Consider the following 13,415-nt stretch of genomic DNA (forward strand, 5'->3'; position numbering starts at 1 on the left):
TCTCATCAACAATTTGTGTTCAACGGCAGCTTAAAATATATAGAAGTCTAGTGTCTGGTTCAAACTTAAGGGTATATGTGATGCGTGTGTGCACGTGCGTGTGTGTGTTTCAAGTTCGGCGTGATCTATGGTTTAGTTAAAAATAAGGAAGGAATATTTGGTTCCAGTTGGGATTTTATGTAAGTTCCTGCCAAGGTTATTATTACAAAGATGCAAAGAGGTCAGCACCATGGAGATAAATAATCACACTGATTTTCCACATGATGTCCCACGACACCCCTGATAAATAAAGACTATGCATCTCATTTCCATTCACCTCTGCTCTCTTTGCCTGGATTTTCCTCCCCTCCTGTCTCCACAGACCTAGATTATAGATGTCCTTTAAGGCTCCTTTTTAATGCTGTTCCCTCTGCTGAATCTTCCCTCCGTCACAGCAGAAGGCATGAACACCTCCCTTCCCTGGACCCTCAAAGCACTCCGTGACCCGCACTTACTCTTTGTGTATATGTCTGTAACCTGGGCACCGATCTCTTCTGGTGGAAGGCGATAGAGCCGGACAAGAATGGTCCTTGAGTTGCTGGTCAGCCGGCTCCAGGAAGGGGTCATCCTCAGCTCCCCATCTCCGGTCCCCGGGGAGTGTCCTGGCCAGGGAAGGCCAGGAGGTGGGGTGGAACGGAAAGGTGACTTATACAGGCCTCATCCGGTCACGCGCACGAATAGGATCACACAGTATGTAAAACCAGCTCTTCCCTTTTGTCTCAAGCCTTAGGCTCCAAAGCATGCCTAGTTTACTTCATCTGTTTGTCCATATTTCCCTCCTATTCACATAACTCGCACGTCTCCTCGAACGAAAAGGCTCTCTGTTCGAAGGCCTGGGTTTCCCAACAACAAAAACAACCTCCTCTATTTGGTAGCCTTGGGGGCTTCAACCTCTGGGAAGGGAGGAGATGGTGAGGAATAGAAAAGCTCATCCTTCCATCTATCACCTCCCGGGGCTAGGAATTTAGCATTTTGAGAGACTGAGCCATTTCCTACACGGTCCTCAATCCTTGTACGGAGTAGATCGACACATATTTGTTTAAGGGATGGGTGGATATGGAGGCAATCTGGCAGAGAAAATTCCATGTCCTGATGTTTGATGATACGTGACTTATAACGTCAAGACCTTTATACTCTCCTCTTTTTCTTCATAAACTTTTTTTTTTTTTTTTTAAAGCAAGTGCAAGCAGGGGAGAGGGACCGAGAGAAAAAAAGAATCCAACGCAGTCTCCGTGCTCATTACAGAGCCCAACGCGGGGCTCAATCCCACAACCCTAGGATTGTGACCTGAACTGAAATCAAGAGTCAGATGCTCAATCAACCCAGGTGCTCCCGTGCCCTCCTCTAACAAGGCATGGAATGCACAGTCTTTATCTGTCTGCGCAGCCCAGAGTGGTTGGCCGCGGTCAAGGGCTGAAGTCAGGAAGTTTGCTCTCGGCCCCCCTGCCCTCCTTTTTGGTCTCCCAAACCCCAAGCATCTCTCCTCCCCTTCCACCCTAGTCAGAGCCTTCTCAAAAACAGGAAAGATCTGATACCACATGTATTTTGACTAAAACCGTTTCTGGTGAGATAAGCTAGATAATTGTAAAAGGTGAAGACGCTGTCTTCACGATATCACAGAAGAGTGACGGCCCAGGTAAAAAGAGATGCCTGAGCAGCAGGGCTTTGTCTCAGAGCCTGGAACTCTCTCGATGGACACAGGGGCTGGATAGGAACCACTGTCGCAAGAGCCCACCCCAGGCAGCGGCAGGAGCAGGGTGGCGGGGCTCTGTGTGGGGACAGGAGAGAATGATGTGGGCACCTGCTATAGCTCCAGGGAGGGTTTGCCTCTGGGACTCAGAGTGGGGCTTGGAGTTGAACAATTGCTTGCAGCGCTCCTCGGACTCACATACCATTGCACCTGTCACTTCCCCACTGACCATCCCCCAGGCTGATGAGACCTGGCAAATAAGTATATGTACATCTCGGCAGGATGGTGAGTTTTCCAGTCCAACTGTAGTATTTTTCAACCTTCTAATCCTGTGCCTAATACACTGCCTGGCACGATAGATGTCCACCGTAAAAAATTACTGGAGGGACAGATGGACGAATGAATGGCCAAATGAATAGCAAGTCGACATTTTCTGGGTCCTCCGAACTGAAAGACAGACAGGAGGGAGGCAGCTTCTGGAGGCAGCTGGGCAACGTCCTGAGCTTTCTGAGAGATTTTGTATGTTCACAAATACCAACAAAAATTCGGAGTTGCCTCCTGTTACCCTCCTTCCCCACACTTCAAGGTCTGGTCATATTCGTGTGGTCATAGAACTGTCTCTTCACCAGTTTTATGTGTCCACCAGGAGGCTGTATCCAATGGAAGGGGGGCTCGGAGCCAGTCCTAGGGAAAGATGGACTCTTACTCTCTCTAACTCCCTTGCCTTCATCCATTGTACATTTACTGACCAAATTCTGTGGGCAGGAAGAAAGAAGTCACTCAAGGGGCCCATCGTCTGTCTCTTACGTATATGGCAGGCCAAGGTCGTCTTCATGATTCGTGAAGATAAGTATGGTTCCTATAAGTATTTGTGAGGTGGGAAGATGGGGGTGCATAACGAGTGAAAACACAAGGTACTCTCCTCTGTGATGTATTTTATGATAACGTTGTATCTAAAGAATATACACACCCAGCGTAACAGTGAGTGTACTGCTTATTCTCCACCTGGCCTCGCATTCCATCTTTCTCCATCCGCGTATCAGGAAGTTGACCCCCATGGACTGTATCACCTGGGCTCCATTACCTCTTGGCTGCTGGTGGGGTTGGCCAATGAGCAGCCACGAGAAGGGAAGAGACGTTGGGGTCCTTCCCTGCTTCAGTACTGTGTCCCTGGCTGTAGCTGTGTCCTTCCATGATAACGACTCCCTCCTGGTGACCCCTTCCCCACAGCTCTGGCTTTCACTGGACCCCTTGTCCCTTCTAGTCTCAAGGGGTAACAGCTTCATACAGTTCCTAGCCTCTGGGTACCTCAGCACCACTACTGGCCCCCTTGACCTTGCCCACCTGTGGTAAGTGGTCCCTTCCTTGGAGTCTCTTCAGTTGAACCATCTGGATGGAATTCTACTTCTTGCCAGTGCCCTGGCTGGTACAGAGAAGAGTGTGTAGGCAGCACATGAAGAGTAATTTTCCACTAAAAACAAGTTCTTACATTGTGCTTGTGTTTTTATTATTGAAAAGCGATTTCTGGCTTTTCAATACCTTCCTGCCCAACCTGTTTTCATGAGCTCTTTTCACTGTAGCACGAGTACTGATGACAGCACTTCAAACACGTGGTTTATGGTGGATGTTCTGAGTGTTCCTGCCAGTTTGGGGGTTCGGGTTCCTGAAAGTTACAGTAATTCTACTGTGCAGGGGTCCAAGCCCTGGCAGTAGGAAGAAGAGAGGGTTCATTATCCAATGTCAGCCTCCAGGAATCCTAAACGGACGTTATAGCCAGGGCCAGATACAAGTATAGTATGGTTTGAAGAACAAGGAGAAGGGCTCGCGGGCAGTTCTTGCCATGCTCCTGACACAGTTGCTGAAATTCCTAGGGGACACCAGGTTTCTCCATGAATTGCACGTGGCCTGGTGAGGGAAGGCATTGTTGTGAATGTGTGTACCTGCTTTTTAGTCAGGGTGTAAATGATAGTGTCTGATCCTGTCCTGTTAGGAAGCAGGAACAGATCTGGCTCTGAGAAAATGCCAGAACCCACATGGAGGGGAAAAGGTAGAAGGAAAAGAAAGCCCCACTGAGCAGAGTGTCCCCTGAGGACTTCCCCTAAGGGATGTCGTCCCCCTGAGAACCCTACCTGATAAATACTCCTCCTGAAATGCAGGCCCTCGGAGGAGATCTCCCTGCGGGATGCTTCCCCTGAGAAGTGTTCCCCCTGAGGACTCCCCCACCCTGCCCTGATGAGTGCTCCCCCTGAAATGCATGCGCACCAAGGAGATTCCCTCTGAGGGATGCTCCCCCTAAGACGTATTCCCCCTGAGGGCTCTCCCTTGGGAGTGCTCCCTCTGAAACACATAATTCCTGAGGAGATCCCCCTGAGGGATGATCCCCCTGAGAAGTATTCCCCCTGAGGACTCCCACCCAGGGTGCTCCTCCTGAAATGCATCCCACCAAGGTGATTCCCTCTGAGGGATGCTCTCCCTACACTCAATCTTAGCCAAAGGCTGAGAAGCAATGCGAGGGATGCTCCCCCTGAGAAGTGTTCCCCCTGAGGACTCTCCCCTGGGAGTGCTCCCTCTGAAATGCACACACCCTGAGGTGATCCCCCTGAGGAGAATTTCCCTGAGGATGGCTCCCACTGAGCAAGGCTTCTTTCGTCTCTTACAGATACTCCCCTGAGCTCTGGGTTGAGACAAGACTCTCTCCCCTAGAACAGGGGACTTTCCAGCTTAGCAGAGAACAGACTTCTCTTTCGTCTTCCTAGCAGCTCTTGGAGGCTACCAGTGGAGGGCTCCATGGGCCTAGCAGCTGTTCTGGAGAACATCAGGCAAGCTGCCCTGCTCACACAGCCTCAGTCCCTCTGCTCTGGGCAGAGGCTAGCCTCAGGCAGAGTTCTGAGGGGGCAGGAAATTGCCCCAAACCCCTCCCACATTACTCTTCTCCCCCTAGACCCCTAATCGTATCCTACCATTTTTACCCCTTCAGTACTCAGCCAACGTGTTCTTCTTCCCACACGAAAAAGGCTGCTCTTTTCTGGGAGGACTTGTGTTATAACAGGGTTTGAACCCTTATGCCAGAGGTGAAATGAAAATGGAAAAATGAAAGGCCCTAAGGCCCCAGTCCATTTGCTTCCCACTGAAAGAAACTATAAAAACAGACAACAACAACAAAAACAAAGAACAGTGCATGAACTCAAGACCTAGAATACCTACTTTACTGAATAAAAGATTGTCAGGGAGGAAACCAGTATGGCTCTCTCTCCACTAAAGGATTAGTATCTGGACACTGATGCCAACATCACTGGCCGGTCTGATGGTTCTCACGTGTAACTCTCAGTCCTGACACACAAAGCTCTAATAGTGAAATTTCAGTTATCAGCCAGTGTTATGGGAGCTATCTAGGGGGCCAGTGGGCCTTCCGGCCCCTCGGACATCACACCAACAGGCTCTCCTTGTCCTGTCCCTGAGACACAGATCTCCCTGATGTATAAAGAGGGCCTGACTTTCCTCCACCTTCCTGACGCTTCACAGAAGACCCCTGTCCCTAAGAGATGAGTGGTAGGATTACTTGGGGCCTGTTCTCTGAGTAGCAGGAATTTCTACGGCTACTTGTCTCCACTCGCGTTCATAGGGAAACATGTCTCTAAGTACAACCAACAGTCACACTTGCTTGCCTTTATCTGTCCGGGTCACAGACATCTGCCTTGCCTCTCTTGATGAACATATAGCTCTAAGATCTATTCATTCAAACTTTGGTTACCTCGTGGTCTTGCTTAGGTAACACTGGTGTCATTAGGCTGTCGCTAACGTTAGCAGTTTAAGACCCATGTTGCCGGCTTTGCCCCAACAGCATCCTTTCATGTCAACTTTGAGGCAGGAGGGAAGCAAAGCAGTTAGAGTCTTTGCAGGCCACTCTCTGGCAGGAACGTTTCCTCTTGAGACTACCTGCCTTCTTCCAAAGCCTTCTGAAGGCTGATGTTCAGTTTGCTGACACTGAGGGTGGAAAAGATAAAAATACTCATACTGATGTCTTTGTTTTCTGGGAATCGCTTCCCTGTTTTCTCAAGTTCACTCCACGAGGGGACCATGCAGCGTGAATGGCGAACCTGCCACAGGTCCCCGGGCTCCTCCCTGCTTGCCGCCTGGTCCCCGTCATCTCCTCGCCACTGACCCGGGAAGCACCTATTACGTGGGTTATGTGGTTCTTCACGTCACGGTGCGGTTCCTGAGAGAGATCTCTGGCTCCTGAACCAGCCACACCCATACAAATGAATGTGTTTTAATGAATAAATGAACGAATTTGCTTAGAACTATTTATGGAGCACCAGCTGTGTTTCAGACGCCGTGCTAAGTACTGGCGATTCCAAGGCCGACCAGAAGGACCCAGGGTACCATAGCCCAGTGTGAAGGCAGGCATTACAGCAATGGCCGCTCTCAAACATTAGGAAGGTTGTAAGAGGGGACTGTCAGGGCGCCATGAGGAATTCAGAAAGGGGAGCCTAGTACTCCAAGGGTTCGGGAAGATGTTTGGGGTCTCAGGCAAGAAGGATGATGTATAATGTGGAACAAATAGAAGCTGGCCAAGTAAGAGGCCTAGAAGTGAGAGAGTGTAAATATGTTTAAATAACTGAGTAACGCTGAATATGCCCAGAACTTAGTGATGGGGGTGAACATGGGAAGATGCTTGAGAAGTAGCAGAAGTCAGGTGGGGAAGTGCTTCAAAAAGCTCCTGCCTGGGGCTGTGGTCTGCCTTGACATGTTGGCCTCTGCAGTCCCTGGCCACTGTCCCATCAGCTGTGGTGGAGAGTGGGAAGGGAGCTAATCTGAAGGCAATGCAAAAGGAAAAAAATAAACACTTGAACAGTTAATTCTCATTATTCATGATAGTTAAGTTCTATAAAGTCACCATAAAAACTGAACTGGCAAATACCAAGCCATTGCTCCCAGGGGAGCGAAATATAGGGTTAGGTTCCCGTGAGCCTCTGGTCACATTTTCAACAACTGATCAATGCATAACCTTGTTTTATGTGTGTTTCTGTTTGTTTGTTTTCTTTTTTTTGCATGTTAGTGATGTTTTATTTGAACAACAGTGAGTGATTATGGAATCCAGCTCCTCAACTCTATTATATATTCAGATACACAACAATCAATAGGGAACATATCGGTGATTTCTTGACTAGGACCCTACCAATTCTTCTGCTTTTTAATATAATTTATTGTCAAGTTAACTAACATACAGTGTATACAGTATGCTGTTGGCTTCGGGAGCAGATTTCAATGATTCATCACTTACATGCAACGCACAGCGCTCATCCCAACAAGTGCCCTCCTCAATGCCCATCACCCATTTTCCCCTCTCGTCTGCTTTCCCCCCACCCCCCCCATCAACCCTCAGTTTGTTCTCTGTATTTAAGAGTCTCTTATGGTTTGCCTCCTTCCCTCTCTGTTTGAAACTATTTTTTCCCCTTCCCTCCCCCCATGGTTTTCTGTTAAGTTTCTCAAATTCCACATATGAGTGAAAACATAAGATATCTGTCTTTCTCTGACTGACTTATTTCACTTAGCATAATACCCTCCAGTTCTGTCCGCGTTGTTGCAAATGGCAGAATTTCATCCTTTCTCATTGCCAAGTAGTATTCCATTGTATATATAAACCACACCTTCTTTATCCATTCATCAGTTGATGGGCATTTGGGCTCTTTCCAGAATTTGGTTATTGTTGAAAGTGCTGCCATAAACATTGGGGTACATGTGTGCCCCTATAAATCAGCACTCCTGTGTCATTTGGTTAAATTCCTAGTAGTGCTATTGCTGGGTCATAGTGTGGTAGGGTCCGCTCCCTAAGGAAAGAAAAAAAAACAAAAAAACCTCAAGGCATCCTGGTTATATGCGTAACTGACAACATCCCTCATGACCTTGTAGCATGAGACCACTTAAACAGACTACATGTTTGTGTCTTACCATATATGGGAGACAAAGAAGTGGAATATAAATAGACAACTACACCACATGGCGTTTGGGGCTCAGTTCTTCAGGTACAAACCCAACTGAGGGGTGCCAGCAGGAATAAATTTGCTTTTTGGAAAGAAAGCCTCGGTGTCATGACTCTGTGCAAGAATTCTACTACAATAGGGTAGTTCTATATTTAATTTTTTGAGAAACCTCCACCAGTTTTCATGCCCACCAGCAGTGCAAGAGGGTTCCCATTTCTCCACATCTTCGCCAGCATCTGTTGTTTCCTGATTTGTTAATTTTAGCCACTCTGGTGTGAGGTGGTATCTCAATGTGGTTTTGATTTGTATTTCCCTGATGATGAGTGATGTTGAGCATCTTTTCATGTATCTGTTGGCCATCTGGATGTCTTCTTTGGAAAAGTGTCTATTCATGTCTTCTGCCCATTTCTTCACTGGATTATTTGTATTTCGGGTGTTGAGTTTGGTAAGTTCTTTATAGATTTTGGATACTAACCCTTTATCCGATATGTCATTTGCAAATATCTTCTCCCATTCCATGGGTTTCCTTTTAGTTTAGTTGATCGTTTCCTTTGTAGTGCAGAAGCTTTTTATCTTGATGAGGTCCCAATAGTTCATTTTTGCTTTTATTTCCCTTGCCTTCAGAGACATGTCGAGTAAGAAGTTGCTGCGGCTGAGGTCAAAGAGGTTGTTGCCTGTTTTCTCCTTTAGGGTTTTGATGGTTTCCTGTCTCACATTCAGGTCTTCCATCCATTTTGAGTTTATTTTTGTGTATGGTGTAAGAAAGTGGTCTAGTTTCATTCTTCTGCATGTTGCTGCCCAGTTCTCCAAGCATCACTTGCTAAAGAGGCTGTCTTTTTTCCATTGGCTACTCTCTCCTGCCTTGTCAAAGATTAGTTGGCCATACATTTGTGGGTCCAGTTCTGGGTTCTCTATTCTATTCCATTGGTCTATGTGTCTATTTTTGTGGCAATACCATGCCATCTTGATGATTACATCTTTGTAGTGGAGGCTAAAGTCTGGAACTGTGATACCTCCTGCATTGTTTTTCTTCTTTAATATTACTTTGACCCTTTGGGGTCTTTTGTGGTTCCATATAAATTTGAGGATTGTTTGTTGTAGCTCTGAGAAGAATGCCAGTGCAATTTTGATTGGGATTGCATTGAATGTGTAGATTGCTTTGGGTAGTATTGACATTTTAACAATATTTGTTTTCTAATCCAAGAGCATGGGATGTTTTTCCATTTTTTTGTGTCTTCTTCAATTTTTTTTCATAAGTTTTCTATAGTTTTCAGCATACAGATCTTTTACCTCTTTGGTTAGGTTTATTCCCAGGTATTTTATGGTTCTTGGTGCAATTGTAAAGGAGACTGATTTCTTAATTTCTCTCTCTGTTGCTTCACTATAGGTGTATAGAAATGTAACCAATTTCTGTACGTTGGTTTTGTATCCTGTGACTTTGCTGAATTCATGTATCAGTTCTAGCAGCTTTTTGGTGGAGTCTTTCGGATTTTCCATGTAGAGTATCATGTCATCTGCAAAAACTGAAAGTTTGACTCCTTCTTTGCCAAATTGGATGCCTTTTATTTCATTTTGTTGTCTGATTGCTGAGGCTAGGACTACCAACACTATGTGAAACAACAGCGGTGAGAGTGGACATCCCTGTCGTGTTCCCGATCTCAGGGGGAAAGCTCTCAGTTTTTCCCCATGGAGGATGATATTAGTTGTGGGCTTTTCATATATGGCTTTTATGATGTTAAGGTAGTTTCCTTCTATCCTGATTTTCTTGAAGGTTTGTATTAAGGAAGGATGCTGTATTTTGTCAAATGCTTTTTCTGCATCTGCTGACAGGATCATATGGTTCTTATCCTTTCTTCTATTCATGGGATGTATCACGTTGATTGATTTGCGAATATTGAACCAGCCCTGCATCCCAGGAATGAATTCCACTTGATCATGGTGAATAATTCTTTTCATATACTGTTGAATTCAATTTGCTAGTATCTTGTTGAGAATTTTTGCATCCATGTTCATCAGGGATATTGGCCTGTAATTCTCCTTTTTAGTGGGGTCTCTATCTGGTTTGGGAATCAAGGTAATGCTGGCTTCATAGAATGAGTCTGGAAGCTTTCTTCCTGGGAGTGTTTCTATTTAGAGACACCTTCTTTAAGGTATATTGTTGGGGCACCTGAGTGTCTCAGTCAGTTAAGCGTCGGACTTCGACTCAGGTCATGATCTCATGGTTTGTGGGTTCAAGCCCCACGTCAGGCTCTGTGCTCACAGCTGTGAGCTGCTTCAGATTATGTGACTCCCTCTCTCTTTGCCCCTCTGCCTTTCACTCTCTCTCTCTCTCTCTCGCTTGCTCTCTCAAAAATAATAAACATTAACAAATTTTTAAAAAAGATATATTATCGATGCATTAACTAGAACTCACGGCCAACAGCACTATAACTCATGCCTTAATGAAGCTTATCTAACACATATATTTTCTCCATAAGGCACATCAGAGCCTTCCTGCCCTTAGGAACATTAGACAGCACTTCAATAATTATGGACTGTTCTCTCCTCCAAAATTCATACATGAAAACCCTAATCCCCAATGTGACTGTATTTGGAAATAGTGCTTCTAAGGAGAAAATTTAAGTTAAATGAGAGTAAAAGATTGCGGCCCTAATCCAACAAGACTAGTGTTCTTAAAGAAGAGGGGACCCCGGGAGTGCACCGGCCTAGAGAAAAGTCCACGTGATGACATCTGCAAGCCAGGAAGAGTGTTGTCATGAGAGATCAACCTTACTGGTGCCTTGGTCTTAGACTTCCAGCCTCCAGAACTGTGAAAAAATAAACTTTTTTTTAAGGCACCTGGTATTGTTATGACAGCCCAAGCTGACTTATATCAATAATGAATTGGGGGGACCATTTTTTAAAAATGTTTATTTACTTATTTTGAGAGACAGAGAGAGTGAGGGAGAGACTCCCAAGCAGGCTCTGCACTGTCAGCATGGAACCCAACGTGGGGCTTAATCTCACGAACTGTCAGATCATGACCTGAGCCGAAATCAAGAGTCGGACGCTTAACCGACGGAGCTACTCAGGCGCCCCTGGGGACCATTTTCAATTATGAAATCACCAACAAAGAAGCACAAAAGAAACGTCCAAGAGAGGAAGTGGAGACATGTTTCACCACCCTGATTTAGCTCATCTGGGAAACCATGCCCCTGTGCCAGCCACAGTTCTCTCACTTTTTATACTCCTGTAACGTCTTGCTTTTGCCACTATTCTGGTTCAGAACTTGGTATCCTGGGGTTGACTTCTGGAATCCTGTCCTGTTACTCGAGTTAAATCCCCACACGTTTGTGTCTCTATTCTGATAGGGTCCAACTTCTCCAGCCCAAGGTCCTCTTAGGGTCCAGTTTATATATTCTGTCATCTTTCTATGCTTAAAAAAAAATTGTCTTAACCCCCTTCTTCTCCCCCTCCACTTCCTCCTCCTCCTCCCCTTCCTCCTTCTTGACATAATTGTCAGATTTATCAAGATTTAACATGCATATAGTTTAGAGTCAAGCAGTCCCACAAAGCTTATTACCAAAAAGGATACTAACGCTTGTAGTAGCCTCCTGATACCCCCTCCCCACATTTCCCACTCTCCAGGGAAAACCACCTTCACATTTTAAAACTGAGTCTTTGGGTATTTACATCCCTGTCTCTAAGGATGATTATATAGTTGCTTCTTGATTTTTTTCCATTTCAGGCATTATGTGTATAGACTCCCCACCCCTAATCCTACCAGTAAAGCAACCTTATAATTTTGGATACATCAACATTCAGTGTTTATATTATTAGTGGTCATGTAAGTGTTGTGCACTGCCAAGTGATATGGGCTGCAGTGATTTGCTTTTCTGTGCAAGTTATTATTTTTCCTATGGTTAATTATTGTCTTTTGTTCATTGAGTAATGTGCTCTGTACTTATCCCTAATTTATTCTCAAACTCTCCCTCAGAAATGTAAATCTTTTCTCAATATGCTTAAATACATCAGATGTTTTATTAATTTCATCTTCTTGAATAATTCTCCCTTGGTCCCTTTCTCTGCTCCAGTCAGTCTCTCTCTCTCTCTCTCTCTCTCTCTCTCTCTCCCTTTCTCCTTTCCTTCCTCTCTTCCCCACCTTCCTTTTTTGGGTCCCAGTGTTCCGGAGTTTTACAATGATACATCTTGTTGCGGATCATTTTCTTTCATGGTGCTAGGTCCTTTGTGAGCTCTTTTCATGTGGAAATTTATGTCCCCGTCTCTTCTCGGCCCTTTGGCTAAGATCAAGTGTGGAAACTTATGTCCTTCCATTCTGGAATGTTCTGGAATTATTTCATGGACAACAAACTCCCTCTGCGTCCACTGTTTTCTTTCCAGAATGCTCATTTCTTAGGTTTTGGATCTACTAGAACTGTTCTCCAATTTTAAAATCTTTTTATTACCATTGTTTCATCTTTGTCCTTTTGCTCTGTTGTCTGAGAAAATTTTTCAACGTATCTTCCAGGCTTTTGTTGAGTTTTTCCTTTCTGCTATTATATTTGTAATTTCCAAGAACACTCTTTGTTCTCTGAATATTCTTTTTTCATAGCACTCTGTTCTTTTTTCAGGGATGCAATATTTTCTCATCCCTTTGAGCTCAATAAGGGTAGCGTGCTGTTTAAGTTTTCCTCCCTCACCTCCAATGTTTATGCTTGGGGTTTTTTTTTTTGAGTCCTCATGTTTCAGATTGGAAACTTTCCTCCTCTCCATGGTATACTCAACTATCTGCTCATATTTAAGAGAAGAACTGTAAAGACAACCTTGTGTGGGTTGGGGGGGGTGGTTAGTGACTGCAGACTTCACTCCAGGGTCATCTAGATGAGTGGTTTCATGGGGAAACCCTGGATGTTGGTGTCATGAGGTCTTTTTCAATAAGATTTTTTTGTTAAGATCTGGTGGTTTTTTTTTGAGCTGATAAGTCTTTTCTAATATCCTGCCTGAAAAAATATCTACATAATCTGCCTAGTTTCTGCAAGCTGGTGGGGTAGGAGTTCAATCCCAACATTCAGTAGAAAACTTTTATATAATCCCCCTGTTTTTTAATATAGTCCCTTTTGGTGAACTGTGCCTGGCATCTTCTAATCTAGAAACTCTGTTTTTCCATCTCCAGGGAGCAAACCTCCAGATCTCTGCCAGAAGTAACTGATCTGCATGGTGTAGGAGACAGAATCTGGGATCTAACTGCTTCTCATGAACCAGCCTTTCTGTCTCAGCCTCACCATCATTCCTACTTCTGGAGATACCTCATGCCACCAACTCCTATGCCTTTTGAGTATTTAATGGCGTAAATCAGTTTGCACCATGGCTATCCCCATTACTGCCTTCAGATTGATGTCACTTTTGAAGTCTTCATAGTCAGCTACTGCCCTTCCCTCTGCCTTTTCCAACTCCCCAGAATACGCTATTGGGGTTTTTTCCTCTGTTTTCTCTTTTTTTGTGTGTGTGGTTTATTTCTTTTTTTCCTAAAGTGAGGTCTGTGCCCAACATGGGGCTTGAACTCAAGACCCCGAGATCAAGAGTTGCACGCCTCCCTGACTGAGCCAGCCAGGTGCCCCTGTTTTGGTGATTTATATCTTTTATTTTTGTGAAGTGTAATGTCACTTTTGTTGGGTTTCACAAGGGAGTAAAGACTGATGCAGGAGTTAAGCTCTTACCTTAAC

This window comes from Panthera uncia, assembly GCF_023721935.1.
Source record: "Panthera uncia isolate 11264 chromosome C1 unlocalized genomic scaffold, Puncia_PCG_1.0 HiC_scaffold_4, whole genome shotgun sequence".
NCBI lineage: Eukaryota > Metazoa > Chordata > Mammalia > Carnivora > Felidae > Panthera > Panthera uncia.